Here is a 14,906-nt window from a genome sequence, read left to right as displayed (position 1 = left end):
TACCGACAAAGAGAAACTAGTTATTCGGGTAGAAATGAAGGGAAACTTTGGGATTGGTGACCATTCCATCTTATAGTTTGTGATACAAAAAGGGAGGAGAGCTGTTCAGAGACTGGCAGGCACCCTTAATTTTTTTTTGAGAACAGTTTTAAAGTGTTTGGAGAAAGAAAAAATAGGATTCTAAGTAGTAAATTTCTACAGGAGAGGCTGACCTGGGATGGCTGGGAAATTATAAAGAATGAAATTCTAGAGACATAAAGACAGATTTCTTAATAATAAAAACAACACTTACAAACTTGCTATCAAGGAGTTTCCAGTGTAGACTGTAGAAGCTGGGAAGTGCGTGTGGGCATACCTTTCTCTGTTTACACAGGTTCAACCATTCCTTCTCTGTGGAGCTCCAAGTTTCCTTAAACAGGTGACAGACAAGAGACATGTATGGCAGTATGATACCAAATTGAACATGATATCCCAAAAGCATTTATTAAGCACTTGTTGTTAGGAGGAAAAAGAGGAATTGTCTGAAGGGTTCTTGTGGCTACACAGGAAATTCATCAGTTACCTGAGATTTTAAGTATTTTACTGAAGAAGGAAGCCAATGGAAGTAAATAGGGGATGACTGCAAAAATGTGACAGAGTTCTCTAAGAGTAAAGTGGGTAGGGTGAGAGCTCAGAATGAGCTGAGGTTGGTGGGGAAAACTAAAAATAAAAAGAACATTAAACTTTTAAAAAATTTTAGTTTAATTTAAAAAATCACATGGGATAAGAGGGGATTGTAGAAAGAATAGGACTTTTTATTAGAGTGGTTGGGATAATGATCAAAGACAATAACAGTTGTGGGGAACTACATTTTAGAAGGGACGTGGATAAATGAGGGAGCCTCCCGAGGAAGGCCCAGTCAAAGGCTCTAGACTTGGTTGAAGGAACTGAGAAGGTTTAATTAGAGAAGACTTGGGCAGGTGGAGAACGATACCTGCCTTCAAATATAGGAGATTGTTACATGAGACATTAGACTGGTTTTTGGCCCCAGAAGGCAGAATCAAGAGCAAGGAGTATAAACTGCAAAGGGATACATTTAAATTTTATTTAAAGAAAAACTTCCCAACAGTAAGACCTAATTAGAGGTGGAATGGGCTGCCTCCAGAGACATTGGACTCTCTTTTATCTGAGGTCTTCAGGCAAAGTTTAGATGACCACTTGTTGGATATCAATCAATCAATAGGTATGTGTTAAGGGACTACAGTGTGCTGGGCACCATACTAGGATCTGGGGATGCAAAGAGTAATCTGTGTCTTCAGGGAGCTTACAAGTAGACACTTGAGTGAATATAAAATAAAATGAAGGAAATACAAGGTGATTTGGGAGGGGGCACTTGGACCTCAGGGAATGATTAGGTGATGTGACCAGAAAGGATCCTTGTTTAGGTATAGGCAGGACCAAATGCCCTCTTAGGTCCAATCCAGCTTGGTCATTCTGTAATCTTATGATTTTAATTGCCCATGACCTCTTAACCATTTAGTATTTAGTCTCTTGGGGCAAGAGGAAGCCAATTGGAGCAGTAGATAGAGTGCTGACCCTGAAGGTAGGAGGACCTGAGTTCTAATTTGGCCTCAGACATTTACTAGATATGTGACCTTGGATAAGTCACTTAAGAACCTTGTTTGCCTCAGTTTCCCCATCTGTAAAATGAACTTGAGAAGGAAATGGAAAAGCACTCTAGTATCTTTGCCAAGAAAATCCCAAATGGGGTCACAAAGAATCGGACATGACTGAAATGACTCACCAACAGTATCTTCAAACAGAGTACCCTCACTAACGAAATTAGGGATTCTTGAGGTATTGGGAGCATGTAGACTGATAAACTCTGAAGCTATGACTTCTCCCTTTTGTGGGACTCAGCGTCCACCAGTCCTGGGAGGGGATAAGGGACAATATCCAATCTAATAAACATTTTTAACTGCCTACTATGTGTAAGGCACCATGCTAAGCTCTGGGTATATAATTATTTAAGAAGACAATCCCTGCTCTCAAGGAATTCACTATCTAATGGGCAGAACACATAAAAGAAGACTGACAAGGGGACAGGGAGTACAGGATAGTCCACTGAGTCAAAACCAGGCAAAGCAGCAGATGCAGAATGGAGTGAACATGAGTAGATTTCAGGCAGCATCAGAGGGAGCTAAGTTGTACAGTAGATTCAGCTGCTGGACTTAAGAGTCAGGAAGTCCTGAGTTCAAATCTTGCCTCAGACACTTCCTGACTACGTGACCCTGGGCAAGTCATTTAGCCTCTGTTTCCTCAATTTCCTCATCTGTAAAATGGGGATAGTAGAAGCACCTACTTCCCAGGGTGGTTGTAAGGATCAAAGGAGATAATATCTGTTAGACACTGTGTGAACCTGAAAGTGCAATATAAATGCTAGCTATCGAGATCAGTATTCCATTCCATTCCATAATCATTAAACACTGATTGAGTGCCACAGGGCTAGAGAGAGAAAAGAAATGACCCAGTGCCTGTGATCAAGGAGTTCCAGTGTAGACTGCATAATCTGGGAGGCATGTGTGGGCTCAGTTTACACAGGTTCAATTATTCCTTCATTCTGTGGAGCTCCAAGGTTCCTTAAACAGCCATGTGACAGACATGAGACATGTATGCAGTGTGACATCAGATTGAACATGATATTCCAGAAGTCTTGTTGTATGCCAGGTACTGTGCCAAGTACTTGGGATAGAAGTGCAAACCTAAAAGAGAGTTCTTGCCCTCAAGGACCTTACATTTTAATGAAAGAAGAAAAGAAAATGGCAGACGCTTCTGTGGTGCAAATTCCCAGGCTAGAGAGATCTTCTGGGTTTCTAGGGCATGATAGAGAAGTCCCGTGTGTGTGTTCGTCCTTTGTTGCCAAAGAAGACCATGCCATCAGAAAAATAATGACATGACTTGCACTTGACTTTGTTTTGAGTGAGGGAGGGCTGTGCAGGTCACCAGCCTCACTTCTCCTTCAGAGCCATCTGAATCCAGTGACCAGATGTTCATCAGGATGACTGGAGATGACCCAGGATGAGGCAATTGGGTTAAGTGACTTGCTCAAGGTCACACAGCTAGTGAGTGTTAAGTGTCTGAGGTGAGATTTGAACTCAGGTCCTCCTGACTCCTGCACTGGTGCTGTATGTGTTGCATCACCTAGCTGCCCCATGATGGTCATGTAAGAGAGAGAGAAATAGCCTTGTTAAAATGATTTCAGTGATCTAGAATCCATTGAACAATAATAGCTAATACTTAGAAAGCATCTACTACGTTCCAGGCACTGTGCTGAGTGCTTTACAATGATTACCTCATTGGATCCTTACAACAGCCCTGGGTGGTTTTTTTCAACTCTAATTGATCTTGGACCTGGAGTCCATGATAATTGTATTACAACATAATTGGTTTCCTATGGATTCTGTTTTATGGCTTTAAAAACCTTACTCTGTCCCCAGCAAACTGGAGAACTTGGGCCCTACAGGTTGTTCTTGAGCCTCATTTAAGCTCCTGCAGTTTCTGGACCCTAGGAACACCCTCCTGGGAGCATATCCAGTGGTTTGGGGCAAACTGCACCTTCCAGCAAAGCAAGGGAAGCTGACTCAGTCAGACTGAGCAGAAACAACAGGAACCTACCTGGAGCGACTCTGGGTCCTTCTAGGAGCAGCAGCCTCCCAGGGAGCCCGGCCGTCCTGGCCTATGGGGAAAGCAGCCAGAGGACACATGTGCATTGTTCCAAACTTTTTGGATTGTGGGTCACTTTGGTGACCCACTTTGGGCAAAAGACCCACAGAAAATCTATCCCACCTATCAGGAAGGGAGACAAAGGGAGGTGAGGTTAAGAGAGGAGGGGCTCTCTGAGTGTTCCACTCCTGCCTAGGGAAGCCCTAGCATTTCTAGATGCAGCAGGTGGGAAAGAGAGGGAGGAGGGGAGGGGATCTAGAGGTTCTCAGCACAGAGGACGCTGGGAATGGGAACACTGGTTGCTTCTCAATGCTGTCAAAGGGAAACAGCTGCAGCCTGGTGAAAAACAAAAACATGGCCGACCCAGGTGAGTTCCCATTCAGTGGGAGTTTTGGGAGGATCCATCTCATCAGAGGGAAGGCAGAAAGGATAGAGGAGGCTTTGGGCAGGAGAGATACGTTGGGTGGGGAGGATCAAGGAACACTCCATGGAGCAGGTGGCATCTGAGTGAACTTCTTGAAGGAGGCGAGGAGGGAATATTTTGGGCATGGGGGTGGCGGGGTGGGCAGCCTGCTGTAATTCTTGGAGGTGGGAGGGTGGTGTGATTCTGAGTCAACTGTCCTTTTCCTTTTAAAGCCATAGAGTAAGTAGGTTGGGATTCAGTATCCGGGCTAACAGAATGACAGATCCTTGAAGGACTGAACTCTGCTAAACTTTGATCTCACTACTTCTCTGTACTTGGGGATCCCAGTGTAGTATAATGTAAAGGGCACTGATTTAAGTCTGACAATCCCAGACTTAAATCCCAGTTCTACCACAACTGTTGTGATGCTGGGAGAAAAAAATTTTCCTCCCCAATCTTGCTCTGTCCATCAAACTGTTCTTGCTTTAGCTGTTCCCCTCAGTCCCATTCTTTTCTGCCCTGACCCTGTTCTGGTCTTCTTTTCCATGTTGAATCTTCTAGGCTTAAAAACTTCCATGTTAGAAAATTCTCATTTCCTAGCTAATTTTTATGTCTTTTCCTGTGACTTTGGGGGTGGGAAACCAATCAGAGCCACATGAGTTTCCTCTTCCCTAGGAAACCTTTGAGTTAGCCAGAAGTATGGAGCCAGGAGTCCCAATGAGAGATTGGTAGAAAGATGTGCCTAGTCCTGGGATCAACCTTCACTAGACTGAAATTGAAAGTTGGAAGGAACCTTAGTGAGAGTTCATATCAACCCATGTCCAGAAGGACTCTCTACTAGAACACATCTAACAAGTCGTCATCTGGCCTCTGCCTCAAGACCTCCAAGGAAGGGGACAGCTCTCAGTGCTAGGCTGTTTTTTCCTGATAATTAAGGCTCAGCCTTTTTGGTTTATGTATGATCTGGTGAGAGACAATGCTGTAAGGAGGGAGGAGTTGGGGCTTTCTCCCCTTTGAAGACACATGGCCCCAAGAAATATTTGTTACCCTATGTTTGTTTTTTTCTAGGTGATGGGAGTAGAAGTCTCTGATCTTGTGAGTGTCCAAAGGTAAGAAGAGAGAGCAGTTGAAATCCACAAGTCAGAATCTAGGCTATTTGGCACCTCGACTAACATCGATGATCTGATGTGACCTTGTTGACTCAGGTCAATGGAAGCTGACCAGGACTCATCTGGATGTCATATTGCATCTGTACGTGAATTTGGTGGGATCAATTAGATGTAGGAATTGAGTGATGCTGAGTTTCCCTCCCCCCAGTGGTGTAAGGGAGAATGTGCCCCTGAGATATTGGGGGAAATGTTTATGTTCAATATCTTCCTTTGTAAAAGCTAATCGATGTTAGTGGTTAAATGGAACTGGTTCATTAGTCACTGGCATCTAGCAATGGGGGGAACATGACCTGCTGAGGCTGGAGCCAATGACATTCAAGAAGAGAGAGTCCCTTAAGGTACCCTGGAAATCTCAAGGGGGTAGTTTAACAGCCTGATTCTGGGACAGAGGGTCAGAGCACATAGCACATGTTTGGCATTTTTTGCAACTTGTATTGGTCCTACTTCAGCTCTCTGGAGCCAAAGAGCAAAATCAAATCCCTATTACACACAATACTTCAAATACATGAAGACAGTTCTTATAGCTGCGTCTCCCCTCCCCCACCCTGAATCTTCTTTTCTCTAGGCTAATCATGCTTCATTCCTTCAAATGAAGCTTATGTGATATGGATTCACGACCCTTCCCCATCCTGGATGCCCTCTTCTGGGAATTCCCAGCTCATCAATGTCCTTCTTCAATCATGGTGTCTAGACTAGAATTCAGTACTCTAGAGGAGATCTGACAAAGGCAGAGTTCAATTGGGACTCCCACTCCAGTGTTCATGGAAACTCTGCATTCTTAAATACAGCCTATTATTATAGTAGTTTTCTGCTGACTTGCATCGAGCTTGTGGTCTGCTTAGACTTCCAGATCTTTTTTAAGGACAAAAGCTGATTTACTCTTGTGAAATAGATTTTTTTTTTTAGTACCAAAGGATAAGACTTTAGATTTATCCCTGCTGAATTTCATCCTTTAGAGTCAGTCTAAACTCTAGCCTGTCAAATGCCTTTTGGAATTGAACTCTGGTATGCACTGGGTTATCAGCTTTGTGTCATCTGCAAATTGGATGAATGTGCCACTTATGCCTTTCTCTAAGTCCTTGATAAAAATGTGACTTAGCACAGGGCCCCAAGCACAGATTCCTCAGGGCACTCCACCAGAGTCTTCCTGCTGGTTTGATATTGAAGCACTGTGAATTCCCACCTCTAGCCATGACCCAAAGATCATTGTGCCCAAGGCCTCCCTGGGGACATCCCTGGGACATTCCTCCCTTCTTTGACAGTCTATGTCCTTCTTTGGATGTGTTAGTACTGACGAAGGTGAAGTGGATCATTGGGCTATTCTCACAGACAGACTGGAGTCCATGTAGACCCACCAGCAGATTAGTGAGAGCTGATTGTTAATGGATGCTGGTGGTTAAATGGAACTGGTTCACGAGTCACTGGCACCCAGTGATGAAGAGAACACAGCCAGGGGAAGTTGTTGAATCTGTGATATAGTAGAAAGACAACAGAGTTTGGAGTTTGAGGGATGGAGTTCGAATCCTGACAGACACGAGTTAACCTGATGGGGCCTGAGTCCTGCAATCTGTAAAATGAGGAGATTAGAACAAGTGATTTCTTTACGGTGCCATCTAAACCTATGAGTCTATGCTCCATCAATCTAGTCAAGCCCCCTCATTGTAGAGGTAAGGAAATTGAATCCAAGAGAAGCTAAGTGATTTGTGCAAGGTCAAAGGGATGGTAAATTAACGTGCATGTTAGACTTTAAGAGTTGCAGGGCATTTAACAAATATTATCTCATTTGATCATCATAACAACCTTGGAATGTGGGTACTATTATTACTCCCATTTTAAAGATGAGGAAACTGAGGCAAACAGAGGCAAAGTGACTTGCCCAGGGTCATACAACCTGTAAGCGTCTGAGTCAAGATTTGAACTCAGGTCTTCTTGACTCCAAATTTGGTATCCACTATGTCCCTCTAGCTGTTGCAAGTGGAAGAATGAGGATGCAAACTTGGATTTGAATCGATTTACAACTTCTAGAGAGGTAAAGGAAGTTATTCAAGCAAACACCCAGTTGTTCAATTACTTCAGTTGTATCCAACTCTTCATGACCCCATTTGAGGTTTTCTTGGCAAAGATACTCTATCTTTGGCCATTTCCTTCTCCAGTTCATTTTACAGATGAGGAAACTGAGGCAAATAGGGTTAAGAGACTTGCTCAAAGTCACACAGCTAGTGAGTGTCTGAGGTCAGATTTGAACTCAGGTCTTCCTGACTCCAGGCCTGGTGCTCTATCCACTCTGCTACCTAGCTACCCTAAGCACTTAATGAACAACTTCTACAGGCCAAGGACTCTGCTGGGTGTTGGATATAAAAGCAAAACAAACAATCCTGGTCCTTAAGTTCCTTATATCCTATATTCTATAAACAGAGACATTGCAAAAAATAGAGCCTGAGGATGACTTACCCTGTTTTTGAGCTCTCTCATCTCCATCCTATCTTTCTCCACTCTGATTCTTCTACTGTGTTCCCCTCTTCCCCCACTCCCATCCTTCAAAGTCCAACTACAATGCCATCCCCTCCACGAAGTGCACCTTATCTCTCCCTCTCTGAGCCTGAATTGACCACAGGTTTACAACAGTAAGAGATCTAATTCCATTCTCCGTCAATTTACAGAAAAAGAAACTGAGTCCCACATGGCCAAGGTTATTGCACAGATGATGAGTAGCAGAGCTGAGATTTGCCTTTATTGCACTCTGACCAGCCCTCACTCATCCTGACTTATTTTTCATTTCAGCTACCTTGATTTTTGTGAGATTCTCAATAAACTAGAATATGTCCAAAGCAGGGCAATCTGGCAGGAGGAGGTGGCAGAGACTGGGTCAAAGGAGAACCAGTCATTCAAAGGAGCCAGGAATGTTTACTCTGGAGAAGACTTGGGGGAAAGAGGATATGTAAGTTTTCTTCCAGGGCCATTACATGTCCCTGGACGCTGAGAACAGAACCAGGAACCATGAGCCTTGGGAGCCAGTTTTGGAGAAGCAGATTGAGGCTTGTATATGGAGCAGAGCTGGCTAGCTAGTGGAACTTGGGTGGGGAAGGGAAGAAATAGACGCTACCTCTTACCACCGGTGGTTCTCATCCAGGCCTGAGCATCAACACCGACTCCTCCTTGACTCCTTTCCCTATACCAGGCCTGGTTAGACACTGTCTTTGGCTGAGACTATAATAGAAAGCAGAGAAACAATTTTGAGAAAAATTCAAGAAAGATGTCCTAATAATGAGAACCATTCCCAAAGTGGAGTGAGTTGTCATAAGAGGCAGTAGTGGACCCCATCACTGGAGGCCTTCAAGGAGAGGCTGGATTACTAAACAAGTTCATGATGATGAGGAGGATGATGATAATGACGATGACGATAGAGCCAAATAACTAACATTTATATGGGCAGCTGAGTGGCACAGTGGATAGAGTGCTAGGCATGGAATCAGGAAGACTCTTCTTCGTGAGTTCAAATCCAGCCTCAGACACTTTGGGTGACTCTGGGTAAGTCACTTAACCCTTTTTGCCTCAGTTTCCTCACCTGTAAAATGAAGAAAACCCCAAAATGGAGTCACAAAGTCAGATACAATTGAACGACAACAAAATAGTTATATGACACTTTGAAGTTCGCAAATCGCTTTACAAATATTGTCTCACTTGATTATTGTGACAACCCTGGGAAGTAGGTTTTTATTATCCCCATTTTACAGATGAGGAAACTGAGGCAAGCAGATGATAAGTAACTTGCCTAGGGTCCCACATCTGATAAATGACTGAGTCAGGATTTGAACTAGTTTTCTTAACTCCAGGCCCAGTGCTTTGTGCACTGTGGCATCGCCTAGATGTCTAATTATAGGGAAGATTCATGTTCAGGTGTTTGCTGAATTAAGGAATCAACTCATCTGTTCTCAGTTCTTCTGATCTAAATCCAATTCTCTTTCATACACGTATGCACACACACACACACATTCACACTATTGCCTCTTTGGGTAGATGTCTTTTTACATAATCCCTATTTTCTTTCCCATAGCTACCATGGGGCCTATGACTGTTTATGGCAGAGAATTAATTTCAGACTCAGTATCATAATTTCTATTACTTCAGTCAATCCACAAACAAAAATTGCCTACTACGTGCCAGACACTGGGCTAGGCACTGGGGCTCCAGATGGCAGAAAGCCCATGCTGACAAGGTGCCCAGGACGATTTGAGTGTCTGAGGCCGGTTGGTTGTAGAGTAATGAAGTGAGGACTGACTCACACACCCTCTGATCCAAGCAGCTTTGCTCTGGAGTTAGCCCCAAATATTATGAGTTTGTTTTTGGTGTCTTTTTTTTGAAAACATCTGAAAGCTGTACTTGGAGGTTATTTTTAGAGTTATAGATCTCAAATAAAAAGCAACTTTAGAGGCCACAAAATCTACCCCTCCCTTACCCCTCCTCTTATTTGAAATAGGAATGAATGAATGAAATAGGATGAAAAGGGAAACTGAGGCCCAGTAAGTGGGAGAGCAAAAGTTAGAACTTGGCTCCTGTGACTTTAAGTTCTTGTTCATTCCATAGCATGCTTTGGGATTTCTTTATTGTTACCAACCTTCTGTGAGCAGGAGTGTTTCAGAGGGGCAGGAACAATTTCTAAATCTCTAGAGGCTCATCTGGAATCTGCATTACCAAGGTTACGAGCATCTCTCTATAGAATGTTTGGATGATGTTTTTCTCAGAGACCTTTTGTAAGTAGTTGATGGATGTTGTGAAAAGAGACATGGGCAGTGTAGGGGGAGGGGGCAGTGCCAGGAGTTCTACTTTCTGATCCTACATCTCTCCCTAACTGACTGTGTGACCTTTGGTAAGTCAATTCCTCCTCCACAGCATTGACCTTAAAATGAGGGCCTTCATTTAGTCTCTAAGGGTTTTTTTTTCACTGGATGTCAGAGCTGGGAGGAAACTTATAACATTGATTGTTAGAGCTAGAAAAAAATCGCAGAGCATAGGATTTCAGGGCTGGGAGGGTCCTTATAACCCAGAATGTCAGAGATGGGATGGTTTTTAGAATACAGAATATCAGAGCTGGGAAAAATCTTGGAAGAGAGTATGTAAGTGGTGGATTGAGGTGAGATCTTAGATCATAGAATTATATCAGATGGAAGACCCTTTTATGATATGGAACATCAAGATGGGGGGATCCTTAGAACACAGGATATCACAGCTTGGAAGGGCCTTAGAACACAGGATATCACAGCTTAGAAGGGTCTTAGAACACAGGATGTCAGAGCTGGGAGGGCCCTTAGAACACAGAATGTGAGAGTTTAGAAGGGTCTTAGAATACAGAATGTCAGAGCTGGGAGAGCTTTATATCCTTAGAGCATAAACTAACAGAGTTTGGAGGGACTTTAGATCAGAGAATTCTGGAGACTAGTCCAACTTTTTGATTTCACAGATGACTGAGCTTTAGAGAGAAGAAATAACTTCCCGGAGGTCATATCACTACTTAGTGTCAGACTTTGGCCTCTTGGGTCCAGTGCTGTCTTCATTATCCCAGCCTGAATAATTTGGGAGAACATAGGTGGGGGTGGTGATCAGCTCTCTCTCCTTCTGTCTCCTTCCCTTTCCCTCTTCTTCCTTCCCTCTCTCACCTTCTCTGTTTCTTCTTCTCTGTCTCTCTATCTCTTAGTCTCTCCTTCTCCCTGTCTCTCTGTTTCTCTCTCTTCCTCCCTCCCAGGTCCTCTTTCTCCCTCTTTGTCTGTCTCTGTCTCTCCCCACCCTCACATATCTGTCCTCCCATCCTGCGAGGACAGGGGTCTCCTAGGGGCCTCCTGGGCCATGGGTAGGGCAGCAGGAGGCAATTAGCCCTCTGAGGTTCGGGCCCTCCTGACAGCCCTCCTCTCCCTGGGCAGCCATGGCCTATCCTGGTGAATGCAATTCCTGGGCTGTCTCATCCTTTAAGCTGCTATCTCTGTAATGTGCCTTAACACAATCTAGAAGGTGAATTGTTCCTTGAAGCCTGAAAGCGAGGGTGATTAGATCTATCACAGTTTCCTAAGCTGAGTTGGTTCCCATAGCAACCTGTCTGGTGCCAAATTGGCTGCTGGCCACCTGGAGGAGGGAGGGAGGGAGGGAGAAAAAGGGACGAAGGGAGGGAAGATAGAAAGACAGAGAGGAGAGAGAGAGAGAGAGAGAGAGAGAGAGAGAGAGAGAGAGAGAGAGAGAGAGAGAGAGAGAGAGAGAGAGAGGAGAAGAGAGAGAGAGACAGAGAGAGGGGAAATGGGGGGAGAGAGACAAAAAGACAGAGGGGGGGAGGAGGAAGGGGAGAGAGAGAAGGGAGGGGGGAAGAGAGAGACAGAGAGAGGGGGGAAGGGGAGAGAAAGACAGAGAGACAGAGATAGAGAGAGAGAGAAAGGAGAAGGGGGGAATGGGGGAGAGAGACAGAAAGACGGGGGAGGGGGAAGGGGAAAGAGAGACAGAGAGAGAGAAAGAGGGGAGAAGAAAGACAGAGGGGGAGGGGAAGATGAGAGAGAGAGTGAGAAAAACAGAGAGGAGAGAGACAGAGAGAAGGGGAAGGGGAAGAGAAAGACAGACAGACAGAGACAGAGAGAAGTGGAAGAGACAGAGACACAAGAAAGGAGAGAGAGAGAGAGAGAGAGAGAGAGAGAGAGAGAGAGAGAGAGAGAGAGAGAGAGAGAGAGAGAGAGAGAGAGAGAGAGAAAGAGGGAGGGAGGGAAGGAGGGAGACAGACACTGAGACAGAGATAGAAACAGAGACAGAGGCAGAGGAAGAGAAGAAAGAAAGGAAGGAAGGGAAAGATAAAGGGGAGGGGGGAGAGTAGCAGAGCCTGCCCTGGTTGGGAGGGCTATGGTCAGGCCTTCTCCCTCTTGGGAACATTCTAGATTCCTCCATCTAAAGGCAGTGTGCCACAGCAGCATGAGGTGTGAGTTTGGGGATCTGAGGACCTGGATTTGAATTCTAGTTCTTCCACTTGCTACCACACATTTGACTTTGGAAAAATCTCGTTGCCACCCTGGGTTTCCTCATCTGCAAAATGAGGAATCTTAACCCAGAAGATCTCAGAGGGCCCTTCCAGTCCTAACTCCCAATGCTCCTTGGCTTACAGGACCTGGCACACAGTAAGTGCTTAATAAATGCTTGCTGCACTTTCCTCGGTGGAAGAAAACTGGGAGAACTTTGCTGTTGCTAAGGGAAGCATCAACAGTCTGAGATAGGAAGAAACTGAGTTGGGGGTTGAGGATAAAGAGGCAGCAAAGTGTCTTGGGAAAAGTCATTGAGTGAAAGCAGAGGACTGTGTCAAATCCAGCTCCGTCAGTTATGGGCTGAGTGACCTTGGGCAAGTCATTCACACTGAGGAACCTTCACCTGAGGATCATAACAATCACCCTGCCTATCTTAGAGGGTATATTGTGGCAAACACTAGAATAAGAGTAAATTAATTAAGTTAGGTGATAATTAGGTAAATCATAGCTAGTGTTTATTTAATGCTTCCAAATATGTCATTGAATCCACAAGGCAACCCTGGGAAGAGGTCCTATTTCATTTTATAGATGAAGAAACTGAGGCAGACTAAGGTTAAAATGACTTGCCCAGGATCATACAGCTAGTAAATGCCAGAGAGAGGATTCAGACTCTGGTCTTCACGACTTCAAGTCCAGTGCTTTCTCTACTTCCTCCTGGCTTCCCCCATGAGCTGAGCTAATGATAACAAAAATAAAAACTCATGCTTTCCTAATCCCAGCTCCAGTATTTTAGATTCTAAAATCCCTTAGCTCTCTAAGGTTCATTGTTCTAAGGCCACTTGATTGCTTTAAAATTCTACATTTTAAGCACTTAATATTCCATATTCTAAGTTCCCTCCCAGCTCTAACATTCTGTGTTCTAAGGGCTCTCCCAGCTCTGACATTCTGTGTTCTAAGGTCCCTTCCAGCTCTGACATTCTACATTCTAAGGTTCTTACTCAACAGCTTGTGACTCTAGAAGGAGCTAAGCCATGTATTGACAAGCTCCTTGGTACATGAAGCCTCCAATTTGTTCCCCTGCCCCAGCTACATTAATCTGACCTCCTTTCACTTGCTTCCCCAAGACCCAGACTCTTCCAGCCAGTCAGCAGTAGGTGTTTTTGTTTTTGTTTTCCAAATAAGCAGGAGCTGTTTATAGTTCAGGCTTCTTCGTTTCACTCTAGCCTCCCAAGCCCCACTCCCAGGAGAATTATTCTCAGACTGGCTTCGCATCCAGGGACCAGAGGATTTGGGTCTGGCAGGGAGTTTGAAGATGATCAGGGGTGCATTTTGCTAATGAGGCAAAGGAACCACCTTCCCCAGGTCAGGCAGGTGTCCGTCTATTTCACAATAGCCCCATAAGGTATCCTAATGAGATGGGGGGGCTTTGCTATCATTTTTCAGTTCACTTTTTATGCCATGAAATTTTAAATCTGGGATGAAAGGAGGATTAAAGTCTGACAGTATGATGTCAGGAAGAACATTGGATTTGGGGGTCAAAGAATTCTGGTTCTACCCCTTACCCCTCACTTGCATGAGCAAGTCACTTGGCACCCCAAAGGGGCCTCAGTTTCCTTATCTGTAAGAAGATCCTTCTAGTTCTAAATTGCAATCCTATGGACTAAGGAGAGAGAACCTAGTTATTTAAACATCTCCCGAAATAGAATGTAAGTTCCTTGCAGGCAAGAACTGGATTTTTTAAACTTTTCTTTGTATCCCCAGAACCTAGTAAGTGCTTAATTTGTGCTTATAGATTGGTTACCAAGTGAGGTCTTACAGTCTCTTGTTTGATGCTCACAGCAACCCAGTGGGGTGGGAAGTCAGAGCAAATATAATTATATCTATTTTACAGATGAGAAGGTTCGATCTCAGAGAGGTTAAGTGACTTGTCTAAGGTCACACAGCAGAGGAACAATTCCAATTCTCACTTCCCAACTTCTAATCCAATCCTTGTTTTAAAATCAAGAGAAACCTTCATGATCATCTAGGATGCCAATCCCTCAATTTTACCAAAAGGGAAAGAGAAGCACAGGTGAAGAGAGGGTAAGTGTTTGGGGGTGGTGGTGGAAATGACTTCTCCGAGGTCACACAGGTAATAAGTAGCAGAGTTGGGATTTGAACACAGATCTTTCACTGTCCTTTTGCACTCTCCCTGCTTCAGGTGGGTAAACTGTAAGATCTCTTAAGGCAGAGATTGTTTAGTTTTTTTTTCTTTCTATTCCTAGGACCTAGAGCTGGGTGCTTGGCACATGATAGGTGCTTAATAAATTGTTATGTGTAGTTTAACTGAATTTCCACTCCCCATAGCTCTCTCAAGCCACATACACTCTATCTTTCTAAGGGTTAGCTTCCCTCCTGGAGTAACTGAGACATTTTCTTACTTCCAAAGCATCTCATCTTCTCCACTGAATCCCTTGCTAAATGGCTGTTTGGTCACTGGAGTGCACAAATGTACCTTTTAAAATTATTATGCTTACCTTTTGTTGGCAGAACAAGCCATGTTAAAAAGAAGAAAAACTGCCACCCTACCTGCTGGTATCCTGGTGGACATGGGTGTGTGATCTTTGCCGCTGTTTCCACTGTGTCACGAGGACCAAAAAGGCCTTG

The 14,906-nt window shown here is 44.2% G+C and overlaps 1 long non-coding RNA gene across 1 annotated transcript in view; it reads left to right on the top strand.

Annotated features, from left to right (window-relative positions):
- LOC140504336 (uncharacterized) overlaps positions 1-5,773 on the top strand; it is a 38,415-nt gene extending 32,642 nt beyond the window's left edge. The window contains exon 3 of the long non-coding RNA XR_011967060.1: positions 5,174-5,773. This is a non-coding gene — a long non-coding RNA (uncharacterized lncRNA). The remainder of the gene's footprint in view (positions 1-5,173) is intronic.
- The last annotated feature ends 9,133 nt before the right edge of the window (positions 5,774-14,906 follow it).

This window comes from Notamacropus eugenii, chromosome 5 (genome assembly GCF_028372415.1).
Source record: "Notamacropus eugenii isolate mMacEug1 chromosome 5, mMacEug1.pri_v2, whole genome shotgun sequence".
NCBI classification, from domain to species: domain Eukaryota; kingdom Metazoa; phylum Chordata; class Mammalia; order Diprotodontia; family Macropodidae; genus Notamacropus; species Notamacropus eugenii.
Note: the sequence above shows the minus strand (reverse complement) of the source record. Positions and strands in the feature narration are given on the sequence as shown.